General features: G+C 37.7%; 1 protein-coding gene across 9 annotated transcripts in view; it reads right to left on the bottom strand.

Annotated features, from left to right (window-relative positions):
* Positions 1 to 14,099, bottom strand: part of TRDN (triadin) — a 224,992-nt gene that overhangs the window by 209,614 nt on the left and 1,279 nt on the right. The window lies entirely within an intron of this gene.

The raw sequence follows: 14,099 nt of genomic DNA, 5'->3' as shown, positions 1-14,099 counted from the left end.
GAAAAAAAATTATGTACAGGAAGTGGAAGCAGGGCCAGGCCACAGAGTATAAACAAATAGCAAGGAATTGTAGGGATGGCATCAGAAAGGCTAAAGCTGGAAATGAACTGAGAATAGCAAGAGCAATACGACAGTGGAACCAGCTGCCGAGAGAAGTCATGGGCTTTCTCACACTAGAGACATTCAAGGTCATCTGAATGGGATGATGTAAATTGCAAGAACAGGGCTTTTTACCCAATGGTTTTCATGGCCCCTTCCAGCTCTAGTATTCTATAATTCTATGATTCTATCTTTGCTCAGTTGTACTTTGCCACAGCTTTTGGTTCCTTCCCTTCCTTTCTATCATCAGCTCCAATCTCTTCATTACCAAGATACACACTGACTGTACAAATAATTATACCACCATTCTTTTGGGTAGAGGAATATTATTATTATTATTATTATTAAAAGCTTTTCTATCCCATCCCCTACAGAATGTCTCAGCTTACAATAAATAAATAAAATAGAACTGCTCCACAGCATTCGACCATAATATCCAATTAAAACCCACATTAAAATCAATTAAACATTAAAATAATGGGAACATTAAAAAAGTTTTTGCTGACGCCGAAAAGAATATAACATCTGCACCAGGCAAACCTCTCTGAGGAGTGTATTCCATAGTCGGGGTACCACCACAGAGAAGTCCCTTATCTGGGGACTCTTCCTCCTAATCTCCTTCAAGGAGGACTCCCGGACTAGGTTGAATTTTTTTTTTAATGTTGAAATTAGGGCCTCTGCCTCAGAGTTTTAATGCAATCATGTTTAAACTGCTTTTGGGTTTTTTTAATCAATACACACATGAACAAAATATTGCAAAAAGAGATGCAAATCAACTGAAGAGACTGTAGTCTGCAGCAAAGTGGTCACACTCCAATTTTTGAATTTGTCTTAGAAATTCTTCTCATTTGACAGCTCAGGAGGAGTGGAACGCTAGTCAGAAGAAGCCCATTGAATAAGGTGGGGAGCCTAAACTTTACCTGGGTGCCCATATGGCTGCCAGAGAGTGGTGTCACTCACTCCAGGTAAGGCCATGGAGTAGACTAAATAGTGAAACAATGTTGAAAGATATGTGTTGTTCCATGCTTAAATAGGATGCACAGGATAGGGTCTAGGTAGCACATTGTTGTGAACTGTGCTTCTCCCGCCCAGCAACATCAGTCTCACCAGAGTTTCTTTGCCAATAATCTTTTATTATTATTGAACCCATTCAGTACCCAAAGCTCTCTTTATGAACCCATTCTGTGTCTTAGCCCTGGAGAGGGGCACTGTGAATGGCCCCTAATTGGATCTCTCTCTCTCATTATGATGATGATGTTTTCAAATGTCCAGGTCCACCTCTTCAAGAGGCAGGAGTCCCCCATCAGAAAAACAACCCATGCCAAGTCTCATCCCTCACCCTGGAACTCCTCCCTGTTCGCACAACCAAGTAGACTGGTACCTCCATCTGGCTAATCTCCCCCACAACTTATTCCTGTGGAGTCTCAGGACCTTGAATCACAGCTGGGCTTTGAACCATTTCAAAAACAATCTTATCTTTGGAATCTGAGCTGATAGATCCACTCGAATGAGTAGCCTCCCATGCGCATGCCTGAAATATGGTAGGAGGTGCACGCACAATACACATGGGAAGGAAGAACTGAGATCTTTCCTCCCATGCCTCTGCCTCAGCTAAGGTCTTCCTACCTTTGGCAGGAGAGGACACTTCCACAGGCCACAGGCCAATTGTCAAGTTCAACAGGACAGTTTGTGTTGAAGACTGATTGTCCCTGTCCTACTGTTTAAAGAAGGAGTCTGTGATCGGTTTGACACCTTATATAAGGTGGCCATCAGAATCAACTGGAAGAAGGGACAGGAGAGGAGGGCATATATTGGTTGTATAAAGTCTGGCATAGCATAGCATAAGTTATGGAAGATAACCAGAGGCAGGTAAAATTGGGTAGACCTTTTGACAAAGTCTTTGGGATTAATTTATTTTATTATATTTATGGACTACCAAGTAACCCAAGTTCTCTAGTTGTTTTATAGGTAAAGAGTAGTATCCTACATTGCAGCTGAAACAACTGTTCACAGAACAGGAACTAGGAGTTCTTATCCATTGCTGGCTTAACAAAGGAATTATACCTTTTTAATAGTTGCATTAAATAGATATGATTATATACAAAATCGCCTTCCTTACATAAAAACACAATGGTGAGGCTGATAATGGAACAAATTTGCACTAGGAATTATAGGACTTAGCCTATAAAGGGGGGAAAACATGCTTCAGAAACAGTTTGTGACCTGCTATTGCTTCTGTATTTTTAAAAGGCATTTGTATGGAAACAAGGTCTCTTGTTCAAAAGAGTTCATCAGCTCCCACTGCGTTCATCCACCTGGAGTCATAATCTTGTTTTTGTGATATCCTAATAATTTCCACATCAATCTATTGTGAGGATTATTTCTACTTTAACTTAGAATAAAGCAGCAGTGACATCTGATTTTCTTATTCCCAACCTTTATTAAAGTATACTATTTTAATGCAAATATGTTTCATAAGGAGAAATGTAACCAGCACACCCATGGCTCAAGTTTCTACAGCTTTAGAAGTAACTAGAATCACTCATACTGAAGCTAGTTTTATTTTCTAACTATCCCTATAAAGGAGGCAGACCAAGGATTTATCCAGATCTGCTGGTAGATCATACTGGATTTGCAGTAAATCATAAAACATTTTAACTCCCAAATGTTCAGCCATAGCAATTAAAAAAAGAGCCTCTGCCCCCCTAAATTAGACTGTAGCCTGTAGGTAAATGGGGGAGTGAACAGCTGTGAGCAGAGTTCTGAGAATAAATTCTTGCTGATCACATGCTCAGAGGCAAAAATTATTTTCTAGGGCAGCCCCAAAATGTACAGTTTGGCCATCTCTGAACTACTGTGTATAAAAGATCCAAGTTACCCCAGACTTCTGCGGCTTGAATGAAAGCAACCCAACACCAAACTAGTTCTCCGGTCTATTCAGACAGCAGCTCTGTACCTCTATCACATAGAGATATCCCCAGATAATAAAATTAAGTTTTTAATGCATTTGAGAAGTAATTTCATGGCACAGACACATAAAAATTTAGAATAGCATCCCAAGTTTATTATGATTGTATATGAAAAAGAATATTGCTCCTATAAGGCATTTCACTGCCCGTCTCCCACTATTTTATGCAACTGTTTCTACTGGGTCGGATTTTATGAGAGTGCTTTGATGATTTTCAGCTTTATTCAAGCATTACAGCTAGGGAACAGGGATTAGCATCAAAAAGTGTACAGACGATATTGTTGATTCTGTCAAAATACTCTCACACAATTGTGAGTGTTGTATGGTCCTACACAAACATTTCTGCTCTATATGATGGTGAAGAGATGTCAAATGCTCAAGAGAATCCTTAAATCCTTAAGAGAACAAAATAGTGGACTTTAGTGGGATGTTATCATTGTGTACAGTTTTGGTCATCTGTTGTGCAATGAACTGTGTAAAACTGAGCAGAGGCTTGTGGCCCATGATGTTAAAGTGCAGTAGCCAGAGAATCTGATTTTCTACAAGCTGGCATTTCCCAAATCCACCCCACCCATTGTACCCCACCTATTTTTATAACCTTCTGCCTGATTAAGAGATCTTGGAAGCTTATATGTTTTTGGTGACCTTCCAGTGGGCCTGCTCAAGGTTTTACTGTAACATGGATGCAGCTTAGATGTTACATTATCAGTATTTTTGTTTATAGCCAAGGGAGCTATGTTGCTTTTTTGTTGCTGTTGTTGTAACGATGTTTATGTTACCCGTCTACAGTGATTGCTTTCAGTGATGGTAGTTTTTGCAGTAGTGCCTAGTTCCATGCATTGCATGGCGTAATATCCATCGTTTTCCTTTCAGAAGGTGCATTCATTCTGCTTAGTCATAAACACATTTGTTCTGGATATAGTCCAGGATTTGGGACTGCAATAAAATGAATTCATTTTGGAATCTACCAAAATGATTTTGTTCCCTCAATAGATGAAGACTGTAAGATGATCCATAAATTTTGCCTATTTGATTTAAAAATATCCACTATGGTCCCAGTTAAATTGCAGGTAGTTTTCTTAATATTAATAAGCAACTTTCATGACACAACTTTGTCAGTGGGATAATGTTATCCAGGTTTTAATCAGTCTGCTTCATATTAATAAGAAAAATAAAAAATCTACCTATTTATTCAACCTACTCTGTACTTCATAGCCTGTTGAATTGTGGTCATTCATCATGTCACCTTTCTTTATTAATTTCCCTTCCTCTTATATAAATAGTGTTGGACTTTTGACATTAATTAGAATAACAATATTCATAAAGAATGCATACTTCTACTTTTATTGAAAGTGGACATTTACCATATAGTTAAGAACTAGAGTCTGTTGCACCTGACCATCCTTTCACAATCTTTACACTTTTCTCCTTCTGCTCTTTAATATTTCTTCAACAGAATGAAAAAGGAAACTAATTATGGGTTGTTGCAGGAGGCTTAGAATGCATACAGTCAGAGTCTAACATGATTATTTGGGGTCAAAATAAAGAACTTTATAGGTATGGCGAAAGATAAATTATCTTTAAATGGACTATTATATATGCAACATGAGATAAACAAAGATTGTGTTTGAAAAAGTATTCCTATTTTGTCATAAACTTAACAAGCCATAAGTTGAAACGAGTGTGAACTACTAAAATGTGCAAAAGTATTAACATAGTTAAATGCAGTACCTGCAGATAGATAGAGAAATGATGGATGGATGGATGGATGGATGGATGGAGCCACATGCCTTTTGAAGCAGAGAAATTGGATACAGCTTCATTTAGTGGAACTCAGTAGAGAAGGAAGTGGCATGGCAAATTATATGTGGAATTATTCAAGTGGATACCATATTTACCATTGGAATTAATCTTATACATCATTTATCTCTGGCTAAGCTTATGTAGAGGATGAAAGCAATCTGAGAAAAGGGATTATTTATACAATTTCCATTAATAAATAACTTGACTTGTGGGATATTTATTACCCAGAATCTTAGAACAGAAAGTATAAAATGAAGTTAATTTAATCTAAGCAACAGAATCAGTTAAAAAGCCAATAGAAAATGCTTCGATAGAGAATATATGGCTCTGCATTGGAAAGTGTACATATGGATGAAACCATCTGGAATATGATACAGGGATCAAAAGTTACATTTGTATGACATGTAAAGTTTGTGGAAACAATAATTTTTACCAGCGATGTAGGCAAGGAATCTTATTCCTATGTTATTACAAACTGTGTGACCTGTAAATTGCAAAACAACACTTAATGTCGTCATAGAAACCATATAGCTATTCTTTTAAAAAAATCTTCTTTAGTGAATTTAAAACAGTTTATGCTGAGTACCACGATTTTATACCTTCTTAGTTATTCCTTGATTGAATGATACCTTGATTGGATAATTTAAGTAAAACTGTGTAATCAGCAGACCAAAATAATAATGAACAATTCATTATCTATTTGATTTGCCGATAGCAAAGTTCAAGGAGATGGCAAACAAGTCTGAAAGAAAAGTCGGCACTGTAGTCTAAGAGATCTGTGTAAGGCTAGATGTAGGTGGTAATAGCCATAGCAATAGCTTAAAATATCCAGTCATGCCTCCTTCCCACCAACAGGGGTCAAGGAACTATTTCTTGGATCCAGTAAAAACTGGTAACCTGGGTCCCCTCCCACACATATAGTATGATTCCTTTCTTTATATTTAATCACATAAGCAATGAAATAAATGTTTCCTTTTAAATTCTGAATCTGCAATTCTGTATATATTTTTAAATACTCCATGGCCTACATAACATTTTCTACCATGCCACTCCCTCTTTTGCTATTTTTGTTTAATATAACACCCAGTCTAAAAAGGAGAGCTCTACAAAACTTGCTGACAATGCCGTAAGTCTTTAATTAGTCCTAATAAAGATTATCCCAGGCATGTTTTGATTTTTTATTTCATTTAAATGGATCACTATAGCAGAAAGCGATTGTTTAAAAGACAGTCTCTGTATGAAAATCCTTTAAATCTTAGTTTTATCCCACTACCTCTATATTGCCAGAGGATGCTGGCGACTCGTAAGTCAGTGGACACCTTTTCCATTTCAGCTTTTATTCTCAGCTTCACACCTGATATCCTTGATCCTGAACTCTAGGCCTAAAATAGATTCCTCTCTGTATAACACCATGGATAGCTTCTCCTGTAATGGATCAGGAACCTCACAGACTTAGGAGTTAAAATCTTTCTTATACACATTGCTTTAACCAGGCTGCAGTTCTGAAAAACTGGAGGACTGAGGGCCTAAACTGACATTACTTTAATCCATAACTTTGTTTTTATTTCTACTCTAGAGAAAATGCAGGTTTCTAGATCCAGATTAGAACCCTAGCATAGGGGGCAAGTGAGCTTTTAGTACCTAGGTAAAAATTATCAGGAGATACAGCTGCTAGAAACAGATAGAAATGTCTGTTTAGGGCCTGGTTCATGTCCTTAGCTTTAGTTTCTTTTAGGACACAATCCTATGCAGGGAAAAGCCCCATACCTTTCATTCTTCAGCCAGCCATGCTGGTTGACGCAATCTGGGAGTTAAAGGGTTGTTTCTGCCTAAATGTGCATAGGATTGCATCCTTAGGTCCTAGTGTCTGAGTTGCTACAACACAACATATTGTCACTGACAAGCCATGGAGGGTTGTTGTGTCATGTGAACTTGGTCTGATTCCTTTATAGTAGCTTGTTTTGAAGGTAACAAGTCAACCTGAAAACTTGTGGGTTGTTGTACCCGTGATGCATTGTCATGTCAGCTGAAGCTGAGTAATTGACTCCACTGTGAGCTGCCTGGAAAGAGCAGCAAAATCCCCTTGTCACTCTTATTCAGCTTGCCTGGGCATCTGCCACTGAGACCTGACATTTGGAAGGGACTTTTGCTTGCAGCCCTCTCTGCTGGAGTGCAATTTTTGGCTGCTCCTGCCATTTTTTTCCTTTACTTTTTTTAAGCTTTTTTTTTTAAGCATGTTTACTTTTTTTGAATGAGATCTCTGGCACGACAGCCAGCTTTTATGAACCTTATTTTGACAAACTCTGACAGCCTCTTCAAACCACCTAAGTGGTAACCTTGGAAGGGCTGTCTGTGGTTACCCACCAATTTTATTTTTAAAAATGCATCCCCTGATGTGCACAAATAGCTTTGCACATTGACTTTTAAAAATATGTTTCAGTCTTTTGCAAATGCACAAGTAATCACTTACAGGCATCCAAAAATGGGAACTTTGCCAGGGCAATGTCCAAGAAGATTATTAGTGGTAAACCAACCCTGGAGACTGACCCAGACACACTCCAAAATACCTTCTCCCCATCTTTGGTTTGGCTTGACAGCTGTCAAAAGGTGAGCTGTCAAGCCAGATCAACGTTAATAATTTGTACTGGCAAAAGGAAGTGGCAGAATATATACTCTCTTCACATCACATGTTGTTTACGCAACAAGCCGCTCACTGTGACTTATTTCCATTGTGGGTTGTTGTGTCATGTGAACTCACCTTTTGCTTAAGCTTCTTACATTTCAGTCTACCTTATTTGTATTTATAGTCACATACAGCAATTTGGGGTATGCATGTGTGAATTAGTCTTGTAGTTACATTTACTTTGGACTTGTTAATCCTATCATCTGCACTAGTTTCCTCTGTCCCTGGGATCAATAATTCTGATAGCTGTCACCTTTTGCCTCTCCCACCAACTGACTTTCTTTTTGCTTATGCACAAGGTAACAGTGAACCAAACGGCATGCTACCAGAAGGACCTTTGTTCGTAAGAGCATGTTTAAACTAACACCTTTATTCAGAAGAAAAGTAGCCAGGATCAGGCCTCCATACCAATTTCCTTATGAAAATGATCATTCCTGATTTCTGTTTGTTGAAGAGCACCACTGGGGGCCAAAGAGAAATGAGAAATTTTCTGCTTCAGCCTGGTATGTGGTCTTGCTCAAAATAAAGCAGAACAAGGAAGGAAGGAAGGAAGGAAGGAAGGAAGGAAGGAAGGAAATAAGAAAGGGAGGGAGGGAGAGAGACAGAGACAGAAGAGTTACCATAATAACAGACAGCTTAGCTCTGTGTTAGGAGTTCTTCCCCCTTTAGCTGCCACTCCCAGTTTTGTGCTGCTTTGCTTGTGGCATTATTATACAATTAAAAAGTCTGGTTGTTTTGATGCATTTCTTTTGGTTCTTTGGATGAATATTTTCAACTTGATTGTTTCAACACTGGCTTTTCTTCAGTGTTTAACTGTATTGATGCTTATTTGTCAAACCTGCTCTGGTTTAGGCCCATAAAGGCTGGGAATAAAACATGTAAATAAATAGATCTGTAAAGCAACTGCATAGGTAAGACTACCCTGTCACACAGCATATTTACTACTTCAGATTTAGATGCTTTCAGCACCTCTGACTGTGAAATGCTTTAGACCTGCATAAGCTGGCAAACAAAAACATGCCAAATATAATTTGGCGAGGAACATTTTCTTAATCAGCTTTAATGAGGAAAAAAAAACCCCAAAGCATCACAGCCCTGAATAATTAGAGACAAAGTTATCTTAAATAAATGTATGCTAACTAAATATACATTTTAAACCCCTGGAAATAAAATCTTCATACATTTATTAGTATATTTTCCCTTAAGGCAGTTTTCAACATCAAAGGAATTTTTAGTAGATAAAATTATTGTCACTGCTGGCAGCACAGCCTTTATTGGTCTTTACAAGAAAACGGAAACAATAAAACTAGCAGTAATTCTTCAATAACAAACTGATGCTTGAAATAATTAGACAGCAATCTTTGATTTGGAGGCTAAGAAACATTATCAACACTGATAAACAGATGAAAGAAAATTCCCACCAGTCTTTTAAATTATTTTATCCAAATAGAATACATACAGGGGGAATAAGAGGAAGAGAGAGAGAGAGACTAGTGGGAATTTTCTATTATATGCGTGTACACACACACACGCATGCATGCATCATTTTCCCCATTACAAGATGGCACTTAGGTTAATACTATTTTTCCCTGTAGAGTACAAATTAAGTTTAAGTACGAGTAGATCTTTTATATAAATAAGGCAATGAAACCAGATTTCATATAAGTCCAAGATTTCCACTAACCAAAACACACAAAATTTTGATGGACAAAACTCCTTAAAGGATTGGAGAACCCAGTGTGAATGGCATTTTGGGAATTGACATATATTATTCTTCAGTGTATGCACACGTGTATGTGTGTGTGTGTGTGTGTGTGTGTGTGTGTGTTAGGGTTATGCAGCACTTACATGTTATTAAACATGCAAGTTAATTGTAGTTGCACAAATAATATCACTTTGGCACTGACTTGGTATAAGGTAGCTTCCTATGTTGTCCCTCTTTTGAAAGAGCATAATGTTGAAAATTAATGGGAAACCCCTAAACATTGACATGTACAGTGCCATATATCAAGAACATAGATTATACACAAGCATGTTGAAATGATTTGTCATATTCAGGTTTCAGCAAAAAGAATTCCAAGAGATTTTGACATATTGCAAAGGACTGAACAGACTTAAGGATGTCTAGAAAATATATCTTAATTTTAGGTCAAATCTATTGAACTTTTCTGAGATGGCAATGAACTCATTTATACATTGTATAAATATATTATTATTATTATTATTATTATTATTATTATTACTGATGTACTGTTTTAACTTATTTCATTATTATACTGTTTGATATTTTTTGTGTTGTAAACTGCATAGAGAGTCCTATGGGAGTATTAGTGTGGCATAGAAGCTAAATAAATAAATAAAATGAATACAAATGCATTTCCAGAGAAGATTATTTTTTAACCCCATGCAGTCCCTGGGCTAGAAACTAAGAGGAAATAATTAACCTATAAATACAGTGCACAGTTCACATTACAAACAACAAATGGAAGGAAATAGTGAAATGATGCCAGAGACTTGAAAATATAAATGGAAACACTGGACAGGTTTCCAATATATGTTGATGACATATGTGATGCCAGGAAGAATTTTTATGACTACAGATATCTGGTTGTTACAAAGTTAATTTTTTATTATGGCCCTCAGACTTTTCTTTGTTTGGCAGGATATAACATGAGAATGTTCCATTTAAAATTTTATCTGCTGTTTTACTGGTAGTTGCTATGTTGTTTCTAATTGTTTCTAACCTTTGGATTTTAATGTTTTCTAATGTTCATATGCTGCTTTGAAGACTGATCTACAGAAAGGCTGGATTTTAAAAAATGCAGAAGCTGATGAAACTATAAATAAAGTATATTAAATACCTAAATCAAACTAAGCAGAGCTTCCTATTGGCATTAAGACTTAATCACGACTACTTTTTACTGTACTTTTGCTCAAGGCTCTTCTGCTGCAGCTGTTTTATGATGTAAACTGGCAGCATACAACTCATGTAGGAGAGCAGTTTGACAAAATGACCTGGTTTGCATGACAGAATAGCCCACCATGGCTTAATTCATCACTGGAATTGTTGCATTTTGCCAGGTGTCTTTTTGCGTGATATTCACTGACAGCTTACCATGGCTTGTTGTGTCTTGCAAACTCAGCTAGCAAGGGTTAGACAACACATGGCTTGTTGTAGGGTAACTTGAGGGTTGTCTAACCTTCGATCTTGCTGCTTGGGTCTCATGACAAGCCATGACAAGATGAGCACGTATAGTTGCTATACAAAAATGGCATCCACAAATGGTCTGCCGTGATACAATTGCACCTATAGGTAAATGAAGCTACAGTTGGCTTTTGAGATTTATTAACAGGCTCAGTATTTCAGTCCATTCTTTTAAATTAGGGTAGGGACCCGTACTCAATGTGAAAGTCTGCATTGCATACTTTAAATTAGAAGGTGTATTTATCAAGGAAAGTAACTTGAATTACTATTGTTTCTCCCACACCGTTGGCAGCTGTGGACAATAAGGAAAGAAATGTTTTTGTTTTTATAGCTGACAAGTTGTCTCCAACTTATAGTGGCTGTATGAACGAAAGCCTTCCAAAATGCCCAATCCATGACAGCCCTCCTCAGCCCTTGCAAATTCAAGGCTGTGGCTTCCTTTATGGAGTCCATTCATCTCTTATTTGGTCTTCTTTTCATTTTTCTACCTTTGGATTTCCCTAAGAAGGTGCTTTGCAGTCTCATGATGCACCCAAAATATGAAAGCCTCAGTTTTGTCAATTTTGCTTCTAGGGAAACCCCTGGTTTGATTTGACCCGCCTGTATGTCTTTCTGTCAGTACAGGGTATTCACAATGACAGAAGTGGATTGCATTAAATATCTAAACACAAATGAGCTACATCCCAGAGATTACAGGAAAATTTCAACTTTATGGACCTTGCGGGGTGGGGGGCAGTCTATTGTGGCCCAGTGCTAATACTAATTACATTGCATTTATGTAAAATGACCAGTAGTTACAATGCACAAGTGCTGGTGTACACTGGTATAATGTCATTTGCACTAGCACTGGGTCACTAGCACTGAGTCACACTTGGATACTACCCCAAGGATTTTTCTGGCCTATGCCTATTATACACTGTCCATTTCAGTGGTTTTACATGAACTTTAAATTGAATGATTTATTACATCCATGTTGAGCCCATGACAAACATATTGTTTATTAATTCATCTAATTAATTTGTGCCTATCTGGAAAAATGACACTCAAGGTCATTTGCACATCCATTTACATGTCATACAAGACAAAGACAAGAAACTCTAAAAGCTAACCACACAAAGGCATTCTCTTTTAATAGCTATCAGAGACTTCCAGTAATTCAAGGTACCTGGCAGCATTAAGTGGTTATTTTCAGGAAAACAGAACATATCATGGGGATCAAAAATGATTGCAGCTGCCATATTATAGACTCTCAAGTCTATATTGTCTATTATCTAGGTATAATATCTCATACTGTTGGTTGTCTAATAGCCTAGATGGTACTTTATTGTTGATTTGATTAATTAATAAAATAATCATTATAGACTATCCTTAGTTATTGGTAAATCTGTCTTGATCTATATGCTAAAGGGCAGTGTTCTCTGACATGGAGATATATTTCCGCCTTTATAAACCTTCATAATCTCCATTGGGCAAATTCCAGTACAAGAGTTCATTCACTCGTTTGCTCACTCTTATTATGCACATCTACTATAATACTCTAACATAGCTTTTAAATTAATATTTGCAAAGTTCAGGGAACAACAGATTAGCAACGTGGATACTTAAAGCAGCTGAAAGAACTCACCTGGTAGAAAAGCATACTTTGGTGTATGTTTTTAGGAAGAATGCTTAATTACATTTAGCTTCACTTAAAGAGTCACTCAATCTGAGTCACTGGGTCCTCATGTCCCTCCAGTCCATGTCAGTGCCATTTTGCCCAAACAGCACTTTCCTTTATGCAAACAGGTTGAGCATCTTCCTTAGATGTCGAGCCACATGGATAATATTTACTATGTTGAGCTATCATCATGACATGGTCATTGAGCAGCAGGGAAGCCAGTGGATGGTCCCATCCTCATGTGTGTACAAACACATACCCTTGAGGCAGGCCTACAACATGCTGTAGGATATTGTTGCATGCCGTGTGTGGTCTGCTGTAAGCTGCTTAAGCTGTCCTGCTGCTCTAAGGGAGGGGAAGGGCATCTTCTCTTTGCAACTGTCTTGCCGCCAGGGCTCCAATCCTGCCTTGGCAGCCAGCCCTGCCTGGGGCAGCCAGCTCACTCCACTTAAAAGTAGGGCAGACCCAATGCTAAGCTGTATATACCTGAGGCGGTCAAGCCACAGGTGAAAATGCTGTGAAGAGAGAGTTCTGATAGTGGTACTTTAGGAAGCAAGAGCCCCAGTCCTCCATTGATCCATGTCACCTTAGCTGCTGGCTACTTTCATCACATGTTTATCTGAATAAATAGAAATAAATAGATCGCCCTGCATTGGAGGATGGAATGTTGCCACTGGGCCTAAGTCTGTGGCCACCAATGCTTCAATAACTAAATCATGGAAATAACGTTAGCCATTTGTATGAAAATGGCTGCTCCCCTTATCCCTCCCCTCAGCTGCATCACCTTTTTATCTGTGCTTCCTCCCATAAAGGCTGTATAGGGCTCAGCAGAACTGATCAGAATAGATGGCAGCTATTAGCAGATGCCCTATTGAACATGAATACAAAGAGTTCCAGGGCTCCATTAATTTTACATTCTTTAGAAAGCAACAGATCCAGCCTCCAATAATACTTAACGCAAATCCTCTTATATGAAACATATTTTGCTTTCATATTTAATTAATAACTACAGAGACTTGGGGCACAGTGGCTTGGTTTGGTGCATAAAAAGTGTAAAGAATATTATCTAAGAGTCTTTTCTTTATAGAAAGGACAGTAATAAGCTCGGGAAAGGAAAATGGAATGATCTTCAATGGAAAAGGCTGGTGTGACATTCCATTGTAAAATGGAACATTTGATTTTTTTAAAGCCTGCATTTTTTTTAGAAATTTCCCCTTTTCATTGTGTTGGGCATAATGTTATTTGTTTATATTAATGGCCCAGACATATTAAAATTATTCATGAACTATTCATCTTTTTCAGTTAACCATTTATTTATTTATAGGATCAGATTTCATTCTCGGTAGCCTTGGCTTAGACAAAGCTCTCATGGGTTTCCAAGAGTGTATTAATTGCTTAAGGCTTCCAGGAATAATATTGCGTAGTTTTATCAAACACAGAATTTATTTCAAAGGTTTCATTTGATATGAGGCATAGTGCATAATCTTTCCATCATGGTTGTGTCTTTCAGCCATTGGAGCTCCATGGTTGGGATCCCAGAAGTTTTTGCCATCTATTGCATCCTAGCATGCGTTTCCTTAACTAAGCTTGATGGAGAGAGATGGGTCAACTGGATGCAGGGTGCTTGTGTGGAGGACAACCCTATCTAGTTATGCTCTGTAAGGTACATTTCAAAACCAAAATT

The sequence above is a fragment of the Varanus komodoensis genome, unplaced genomic scaffold (assembly GCF_004798865.1).
Source record: "Varanus komodoensis strain SLA01 unplaced genomic scaffold, ASM479886v1 scaffold1, whole genome shotgun sequence".
In the NCBI taxonomy this organism is placed as follows: domain Eukaryota; kingdom Metazoa; phylum Chordata; class Lepidosauria; order Squamata; family Varanidae; genus Varanus; species Varanus komodoensis.
This window is presented reverse-complemented; position numbering and strand designations above follow the sequence as displayed.